Raw genomic sequence first — 10,501 nt, 5'->3', positions numbered from 1 at the left:
GTGAGGAAGCATGATTGGAGGATCCAAACCGGCCGGGTACCTCAATAGGGCAGTGTGTAGAGTCACTTACTGACCAGTGAAGACCTCCTGGGCCAGGGTGCAGAAGCTGTAGAGGTCTGAGGTGGCCACAGGCATATCACCGCACATGAGCTCAAGTGGCAGCCATGGGTACAGTTCGGGAGGTGGGGTAGCCTTGGGCCTGGGCCTCTCCAGAGGTAACCTTGCTGAGGCCTGTGGAGAATGAAGGGCCTGCTAAGCTACTGACCACTAGACAAGGACACTGGGCAGGCAGGTGAGACATGTACTCACCTGGGCTGCAGCCAGCACTGGTGTAGTGGGTGCCCATGCTCCAGGCTGCCCACTTTGGCCAGGCCTGGCCTCACCAGCTGCACAGATGCGAACTGAGGCTGCCACAGGCATGCCAGTGGGCCTGCAGAAACAGCAGAGCCTCTTTGCCTGCAGTAGCAGTGGCTGGGCAGCAGGCCTGGCTTAGTGTGAGACTGCCCCTTGCTTGGTCCCTGCGTGTGCAGAGCCACATGGGAGCCCAGTCACATGGGCTTGAAGAGAAAGTACAGCCCCAACAGGCCTGCTGTAGGGCTCAGTGCCATCAGCAGCAGCAGGTTGGGTGGTGCAGGGTGCTAGGTAGGAGAAAAGCAGGCCACTCACAAAGAGGCCCCAGTCTGCATGGGGTGGAGGCTGCCCCTGGGCACAGATCACCATGTACCAGGGGCTGCTGTTCTATACCAGCAACTGGACAGGAGAGCCAGCACCCAGTTTGTTCCCTGTTTGTGGTACGCCTACCTCCTCTCTGCAGCCTATGAGACACAACACACAGAACTGGGTACCCACTATTCAGTGGGAGGAGGGTCACTTCAGTAGGAGGGCTTCATGCCAGGTACTGGTCCAGAAGTGAAGACTGTAACCATGGCCATTGCCATACTCCCTGGTCTTTGGTTTATAAACACTTGAGTCAGGAGGGCAGGCAGGAGATTAGGTTGGCCTGGGAGAAGGGTGGGGGTGGCATACCTGCAGTGCTGAAGGTCAGCCAACAGTATATCAGCCTGGGTTCCAGGAGCCTTCAGTTGCCACGCTCTGACTGGATGGCCCCTCCATAGGAGGCTGGAGATGGGGAGGTGAGAGAGTGTACATCTGAGACGAAAGGGCTTTCCTTGTGAGGGGAACAGGAGGTCTGGACTCTCTTTGGAGCTTTCTTCTTGACAGCCAGGCAGGGGTGTGGGAGGAGCTATCTCTCACTTGACGATTAGTATGTGAGCTGCTCTCATAAGTGTGACAGGGCTCACCTCGGCTGGCAGCTGCTCTTTGGGGCCCATGAGGGCTATAGTTGTTACCAACCCCAGTGGCCACAGGCTGCTCAGCTGGGGAAGGGTTCGGGACTATGAGGCATGAAGAGGACAGTGGTGTTCCCTGCTCTGCCAACCTCTCCTGCTGACTGAACCCGGAGGCTGGATTTGGGGGGTTTCCTGATCTGCTCTGGCCTTAGTGCCCTGGGGTAAAGGGCAGTCTGAAGGTAAGTCTGGGTAGCTGGGAGTGGTGGCTTCACAGTATGGACAGTTGCCTGTCTGCACCAGCCGCAGCAAGGACAGGGAGCTGCACAGACTATGTCCAGAGCCAGTCTGCAATTGGCCCAGTGATGCAGGGCATGCCAACTCACCGCCCTGCGCTACTGCTAATACGTGGGAATGACAGGGCTGTAATATCTCAAGCTCCTGGGTGAGGGGCACGTGGGGTAAGATAGGGTGAAGGTGCTGGCCCTGATGCTCCCAGTCCACTTGGGCCACTGCTTACCTCCTGGCTCTGCTTGGCACCAAATTCCTCTGCCCAGTCCCAAGGAGTGCTCTTCATGCAGATGCAGGTCACCCCTCACCTGCAGCACATGCCATACCACCAGGCTGCAGCCCAAGAAGACATCTGTGTGCACAAGTGTGCTGCAATTGAGGCAGCAGCTGAACAATGAGGACATGAGTGGATTAGAAAAGGGACCAGAGACAAGAGGTGGCAGAATGGGAGCACTGAGGGATGAAAAGAGTCACTGTGAACATAGAAGGTGGGTATCAGGACAGGAGGGATAGCTTGGGGACACAGTGGGGTCTGAGAGGATGAGAGGATCACTATGAGCATGAGAGGCACCAGGAGAATGGGAATAATCATTGGAAGACAAGAAGGGGTTAATTGAAAGGTCAAGAGGGGTCACTGGGGACAAAAGGGGTCACTGGGGACAGGAGGGTCATCAAGAAGTGAGAGTCCTCTGGGAAAGAGAGCCCTGGCTCTCTGGGGCTCAGACTCCGGGCCCTGGGAGTATGGGGGCATCACCACCTGTCCACTCATTGGTTTGGGTTGGCACCAAGGGCCAGCAGGAGCTGCATGGTAGAGCTGTGGCCCAACAGCACTGAGAGGAAGAGCACTGTCTGCCAAGCAGAGTTCTCACCATCTACCTAGACAACTGAGGGGCAGCGAAGCTTAGGTCTGTCCCTGCCCCTCACTCCAGGCAACACCTTTGCCAATTCCCAGTCCCTGACTGGGTTACCCTTGATCCCAGGTTCCATTCCTATTTCTTGGAACCCCTACCCTCCAGCCTCTGGGAACTCTGCATCAGGATCCATCTCAACCCAGTGCTCACCATTAAGTCCAGAGTGTTGGAACGAGGGATGACTTTACCTGCCATGCAGACATCTATCCCCCATCACAGAGCTGTCAAAACCACACAAAGGTACCCAGGGGCCAGGGAGACAGTGGAGTTTGTGGGGACATGAGCCTCATGCACTGAGCAGGGCAAGCAGCCTCCACCTAGCTCTAATTCAGTGTATGTGTAGGTCTTGCCAATTCTTCAAGGAAAGCAAACTCTCTGGATTTTATCAGGAAATCTCTCGTTTACTTTGAACACTACATGTAAGGCAGAATCCAGGTAGCAACCTCCTCAGCACCTCTGCCTCTATGCCCTTGTTAATCCCCTCCCCTATCATCCTGCTCAGATAACCCCTCCCAAGCCCTCATCTCTGCACCCATCATGCCCCAAGCCCTATTTCTATGCACCCATTATCTCTGAGTTCCTCTTTTCAAGGCCCTATCCCATATCTCAGGAACAGCACACATGGCATATTTGTCCTTGAACTCCTATGTCCTTGGCAGACATGGCTAATGAACCATGCACTTGATCAAACCCAGCTTAGTCTCTGCCACAAAATCTCTCCAAATGAGATCCTCAGGAACCCCTGAACGTCAAACTTACTGCATCTTATTTGTCTCAGTAGACCATCTTTTGCAATGGCATCCTAACTGGTTTTCTGCATTTGTCTTGAATGACCCCTGCAAAGGGATATTAAAACACAAAGCATTTTTCTTTTTTTATAGATGCCTTTTAAAAATAGAATTTATTGGGGTGACATTGGTAAATAAAATTATATAGGTTTCAGCTATACAATTCTACAATATATCATCTGTATATCGTATTGTGTGTTTTCTCCAAGTCAAGTTTCCTTCCACCCCCATTTATCCCCCCTTTACCCTCTTTTACCTCCCCTCACTCCCCTATGCTCTGGCAATCACCATGCTGCTGTTTGTGTCCACTTTGTTAGTTTATTTTGTTCATTAAATTCCACATATAAGTGAAATCATATGATACTTATCTTCCTCTGACTGGCTTATTTCACTTAGCATAATATTCTCCAGGTCCATCTATGCTGTCGCAAAAGGTAAGTTTTCCTTGTTTTTTTACGGTTGAGCAGTATTTTATTGTGTACTAAAAATGTACCACAGCTTTTTTATCCATTCATCTATTCATGGGCACTTGGGCTGTTTCCATATCTTGGCTATTGTAAATGCTGGTACGAACACGGGGGTGCATATATTCTTTTGAATTAGTGTTTTGAAATTCTTAAGATATATTCCCAGAAGTGGAATTGCTTGGGTCATAAGGCAGTTCCATTTTTAACTTTTTAAAAAAATATATTTTATTGATTTTTTACAGAGAGGAAGGGAGAGGGATAGAAAGTTAGAAACATCGATGAGAGAGAAACATCGATCAGCTGCCTCCTGCACACTCCCTACTGGGAATGTGCCCGCAACCAAGGTACATGCCCTTGACTGGAATGGAACCTGGGACCCTTCAGTCCGCAGGCCGATGCTCTCTCCACTGAGCCAAACCGGTTAGGGCAATTTTTAACTTTTTGAGGCAACTCCATACTGTTTTCCATACTGGCTGCACCAGTCTGCATTCCCACCAAAAGTGCACAAGGGTTTCCTTTTCTCCACGTCCTCACCAACATTTTGTTGTTTGTTGATTGATTGATGATTGCCACTCTAACAAGTGTGAAGTGATAACTCATTGTGGTTTTAATTTTCATTTCTCTGGTGACTAGTGACATTGAACATCTTTTGTCTATTGGCCATCTGTATATACTCTTTGGAGAAGTGTCTATTTAGATCAGCCGTGGGCAAACTACGGCCTGTGGGCCGGATCCGGCCCGTTTGAAATGAATAAAACTAAAAAAAAAGGAGACCAAGATGGCGGCGTAGGTAAACACCGGAGACCACTGCCGCAAACAACCATTTCAAAAATACAACTAAAAGACTGAACGGACATCACCCAGAACCACAGGAAGGCTGGCTGAAGAGAGACTCTACAACTAGAAGGAAAGAGAACAGCAAATCGAGGCTCAGAGGCGGCGCAGTGTGGAAAATACAAAGGTACCGAGGTGCGCGCGCAAAGCGGGCTGGTGGCTGAGGGCGCGGTTGTCGTTTTCGGTCGGGAGTGAGTCTCAGACTCTGGGCTCCAGATCCGGGCGAGTCTCTAGGGACCCAGACTCAAACGGGAGAAGCGGGATTATCCGGCATCAGTTGGAACCTGAGGGCAGCTTTCTCTCCGAGGTTTGCAGCGGCTGCCGGGGTTCTGAGAAGCAGAGCCTCTGGGAACGGGACTGAGCGTGGCCATAACTGCTCCCTCCGCCCGCCCTGTTGATCCCGCCCCGCCCAAACTCTGCGCACAGCCATTTGCCAATCGCCTCAGGCAAAGGCTGGGTTAGCGCCTCCCCAGAAGGCAGACGTTTTCCACACAGCTGATTTCCACAGCCAGTCGACCTGGGGGTCAAATCCCTCTAGTGTTAACTACAACAATTAAGGCTTGGCTAGAACAAGACTGCGCACAGAGACCACAAGGGGGTGCACCAAGAAAGCATAAAAGATGCGGAGACAAAAAAACATGACAGAAATGGAGGATATGGAGCTAAGAATCGCAATTTTGAGGGCTTGCCATAAATTTGTGCAGAGCCTCACGAAAACTAATGAGACCCTCGATGCTACGATAAAGAAATTAGAAAGTAAGCATACACGGACTGAAATAAAGAATATTATACCCAATAGCAGACCAGAGGAGTACAATAATCAAACCAAAGATTCGACAAAAAACACCCAATTGGAAAAGCAAAATGAAAAAAGAATCCGAAAGTGTGAAGATAGTGTAAGGAGCCTCAGGGACAGTTTTAAGCGGTCTAATATCAGAGTCATTGGAGTCCCAGAAGATGAGAGACAGCAAGATATTGAAAACCTATTTCAAGAAATAATGGCAGAAAACTTCCCCCACCTGGTGAAAGAAATGGACTTACAGGTCCAAGAAGCTCAGAGAACCCCAAACAAAAGGAATCCAAAGAGGACCACACCAAGACACATCATCATTAAAATGCCAAGAGCAAAAGACAAAGAGAAAATCTTAAAAGCAGCAAGAGAAAGAGGCTCAATTACCTACAAGGGAATACCCATACGACTGTCAGCTGATTTCTCAACAGAAACTTTGCAGGCCAGAAGGGAATGGCAAGAAATATTCAAAGTGCTGAATACCAAGAACCTACAACCAAGATTACTTTATCCAGCAAAGCTATCATTCAGAATTGAAGGTCAGATAAAGAGCTTCACAGATAAGGAAAAGCTAAAGGAGTTCATCACCGCCAAACAAGTATTATATGAAATGCTGAAAGGTATCCTTTAAGAAGAGGAAGAAGAAGAAAAAGGTAAAGATACAAATTATGAACAACAAACATGCATCTATCAACAAATGAATCTAAGAATCAAGTGAATAAATAACCTGATGTACAGAATGAACTGGTGATTATAATAGAATCAGGGACATAGAAAGGGAATAGACTGACTATTCTTGGGGGAAAAAGGGGTGTGGGAGATGCGGGAAGTGACTGGACAAAAATCATGCACCTATGGATGAGGACAGTGGGTGGGGAGTGAGGGTGGAGGGTGGGGTGGGAGCTGGAAGGAGGGGAGTTATGAGGGGAAAAAAGAGGAACAAATGTAATAATCTGAACAATAAAGATTTAATTTAAAAAATAAAAATAAAAAAAAATAATAAAATAAAAATTAAAAAAAAAAAAAAAAAAAAAAAAAAAAAAAGACCCTACCCTTTCATGTAATGATGTTTACTTTGAATTTATATTAGTTCACACAAACACTCCATCCATGTTTTTGTTCCGGCCTTCCGGTCCAGTTTAAGAACCCATTGTTGCCCTCGAGTCAAAAAGTTTGCCCACCCCTGATTTAGATCCTTTGCCCATTTCTTTTTTTTTTCTTTTTTATATTTTATTGATTTTTTACAGAGAGGAAGGGAGAGAGATAGAGAGTTAGAAACATCGATCAGCCGCCTCCTGCACATCTCCTACTGGGGATGTGCCCGCAACCCAGGTACATGCCCTTGACCGGAATCGAACCTGGGACCTTTCAGTCCACAGGCTGACGCTCTATCCACTGAGCCAAACCGGTTTCGGCTGCCCATTTCTTAATTAGATTGTTTGGGGGTTTTTTTGGTGTTGAGTTTTATAAGTTCCTTATAAATTTTGGATATTAAGCCCATATCAGATGTATCAGCAAATATGTTCTCTCATTCAGTGGATTGTCTTTTCATTTTGTTGATTGTTTCTTTTGCTGTGCAAAACCTTTGTAGCTTGATGTACTCCCATTTGTTTATTTTTTCCTCTTATTTCCCTTACCTGAGGCAATATACCACAAAGCATTTCTTGATCTAGATAATTATTATAATGATAATAATTTCATTTTTTGTATAGATACTTACACAAGTTGTTCCAAAAACAGAAAAATAAAAAAAGAGGGCAAGATTCATTTTATGACACTAGTATGACCTTAATTCCAAAACCAGATGAGAGTTTCCTGAACCAGAAAGTAAAATTACATATCAATTTTATTTGTGATCACATATACAAAACCCCTAAATAAAGAGCTAATCCATCAGTTTATTCCCAGAAAGCAAGGATAATTCCACAAAAGAAAATAAATCAATGTAATAAAACACATTCATGGATTAAAGGACTAAAATCATGTTTATTTCAGTAAATACAGAAAAGGCAATTGATAAAATTCAATGCCTACTTGTGATTAGGGGGAAAACACCTCAGAAAACTAAGAATAGATAAAACTTCCTTAGTTAATAAAAAATTATAAACCAAAAGCCAAGAGCAAGCATGATACTCAATGCAGAAACATAGACTTATTCCCTTAAATATCAAGAACAAAGAAAGAATTGCCTATTGACAACAAGGTAGGGAGTTTTGACCAACACCTTATGACAAAATAAATAAATTAGAGTTTAAAGATTGAAAGGCTGATGCCCGACTGGTGTGGCTCAGTGGTTGAGTGTCTGCCTATGAATCAGGAGGTCACATGCCCGGGTTGCGGGCTCGATATCCAGTGTGCGCATGCAAGAGGCAGCCAATCAGTGATTCTTTCTCATCATTGGTGTTTCTATCTCTCTCCCTCACCCGTCCTCTCTGAAAAAACAACAACAAAAAAGATCGACGGGCTGAGACCAAACCGCCACCATGTGCAGATAAGAAAAAGTAACAGAATCAACAATTACAACTATTAAGCAAGTTCACAAAGTGGTCAGATACACAATCAAATTACACAAATCAATGAAAAACAGAAATTGAAAACTGGGTAATATTAATTTCCTACCAATGACTCTTATGATGTCCCATCACACACAGAACAAAATCCATATATTCCTTTTGAGGCCCTTTTCTGTCTGTTCCTGCCACCTCTTCGGCTGCAGTCCTCTCCTGAGTACCCTTGCTCCCTGCCGCTACTTACACATACCCAGTTTGTTTTGACTTCAGGCCCTTTGCAATGGTTATTCCACCTTTCTGAAATGCATTTCCTCCAGCTTTTTGTATGATTGGCTCTTATACTGTGAGACTCAAGTACCACCCCACCCAGAAGCCCATCCTTTCCAGTGTGTCTACCTTATCCTCATCACTCTCTTAAATTCCCATGATAGATTTCACTCACAACCTCCCAAAAGATCATGTTTTCCCCCAAATCCCCATCACAGACAATAGAGCTGGGTACATAGTAGGCGTCTGGAACAAAATTGTTGACTCGCCAAAAGTCGAATCTCCATATTGCCCCTGGATTTTGCCTCCACAGGTAGTTCCAGCAGCCAAACCCTCACATCTCAGGAGCTGGAAGAGGCCCCAGCCTGGACCACCAGCAACAGCTAGATGATGCAGATGGCCCACCAGGGTTTCTGGATCCCAGGTGGAGTTCAGCTCCACGGGGAAGTGAGAGCTCACTCAGGGAGGGCATCTGTGGGCTCTGGATTCAGTCAGCTCCTAGGCAGGGATCAACTGGGGGGTCTCATGAAGATGGGATAAAGAGATGAATGGGACCTCAGGGGGCAATAAAGACAGAGCTGGGCCCGGCCAGCGTGGCTCAGTGGTAGAGCGTCAACTTATGAACCAGGAGGTCATAGTTCGTTTGATTCCTGGTGGTGCACATGCCTGGGTTGCGGGCTCGATCCCTGGTAGGGGGTATGCAGGAGGCAGCTGATTAATGATTCTCTCTCATCATTGATGTTTCTATCTCTTCCTCTCCCTTCCTCTCTGAAATCAATAAAAATATATTTTTTAAAAAGTAAAAAAAAAAAAAAAAGACAGAGCTGGCTGGGAGTCCTGGGGGGAGGGCGGGGCAGTCTGAAAAGGAAGAAGATCAGGGGTCTGATTTGGAGGGAGGCGTCTGAATGAGAAAAGGGTTAGGTTCTGGGAGAGCTACATACTAGTAAGATCATAAAGATCAGGGATCTAAGGGAGTCTGAGAGCTGAAGGGGATGTAAAGAAATCTGAGAGAGGGTACAGACCTACAGGGATAGGATCTGGACCTGGAAAAGGAGTCTGGGGGCTTGGCAAGAGGGTCTGAAGATTACCTATGGGCTGGAGGAAGAGGGGCCTAAGAGGCGGTGGGGTCTACAGGCTGTGAGAGTAGGTCCAAGGGAAGAGGATGGCTGGAAAGTAGGTTCTGTGAGCTGGGGATAGGGCCCTGGCCTGCGAGTAGTGGCTGGGGCTTGAGGGAGAAGAGAGGGCTCAAGGTCTGCGGGCTATGAGAGGGTCTGAGGGTTAGGGAGCAGGCTGAGGTTTAGGGAAGTATCAGTGTGCTGGGGTGGGGTCTACAGATTAGGGGAAGGACCAATGGCAGAAAGGGGTCACTAGCATGTCAAACTCATGGCTGGTGGGCCGCATTCGGCCTACTGGAGCCGAGTTTGACATGCTTGGCAAGGGTCTGCGAAATGGAGCCAAGCTATGATAAAGGAGTGGGGTCTGGGGCTGTAGAAGGAGTGGGGAAGAAGAGGGCAGCCTGAGGGTGGGGTCAGCAGGGCAGGAGCAGGGTCTGGTGGAAAGCTGAGGACCCAGTAAGCTCTAAGAAGTTTCTGGGCCCAGACCAAGGTAATGGGGCTTAGCACCTACCTTTGGGCTTCAACAGTGATCACGATGTGTCTGCCAGGTGATCCTGGAGCACTAGCTCTGGCAATTTGGGTGGGAATCCTAAGCACAGGTACATCAATGGCTTCCTGCCACATTTGAGTTTGCACAATAGGCTGCCTCCAGTGAGAGGCACCCTCCCCCTAGGGCTCTGAGGTGACCAGAGAGAACAGACACTGATGTCTGCCTGGAGCTGTCAGCTGCACCCAAAGTACCCTTCCTACCCCGCCAGCAGGCCTTCCTATCCCTGTGCTTGGTGGTCTTGGTCGCGTACTTCCCACCCACCACCAGGGGCTGTTTCATCTCTCTGTTCTGCCTCAGCTTCTCCTCTTTTCCCCAGACCTGGGGCCCCGCAATATCCTAGACATCTCCTCTTGGGACCTTCATACCCACTAGGTCCTACAGTGGCCTCAGTATCTCTCCAAAACTGCATTTCCTTCCTGATCCCTATCTCAGGATTTGCCCCACTGTCCCCACTTCAAGCCAGAGGCCTAGGCTCCTTCCCTTCCAGCCTATTAATCCCACATCCCACTCAATCTCCTGATTGCCCTCTCTCCCCTCCCCCACAGCCTAGCCCTGGGGGGTTTCCTACTCCAGATTCCCCTGGGCTCCCAGCCTGTCTCCCCACTCTGGTTCACCCACCACATGGCAGCCAGGGGGATCTTCTTAAAGCCAAACCTGACTGTCTCTCCCCTGCTTGAAATGCTCCTGACTCC

The sequence above is a fragment of the Myotis yumanensis genome, unplaced genomic scaffold, assembly GCF_028538775.1.
Source record: "Myotis yumanensis isolate MYYU_CA2020_CCGP unplaced genomic scaffold, mMyoYum1.0.hap1 SCAF_18, whole genome shotgun sequence".
Lineage (NCBI taxonomy): Eukaryota > Metazoa > Chordata > Mammalia > Chiroptera > Vespertilionidae > Myotis > Myotis yumanensis.
The sequence above is the reverse complement of the archived record's forward strand: the minus strand, read 5'-3'. Positions refer to the sequence as shown.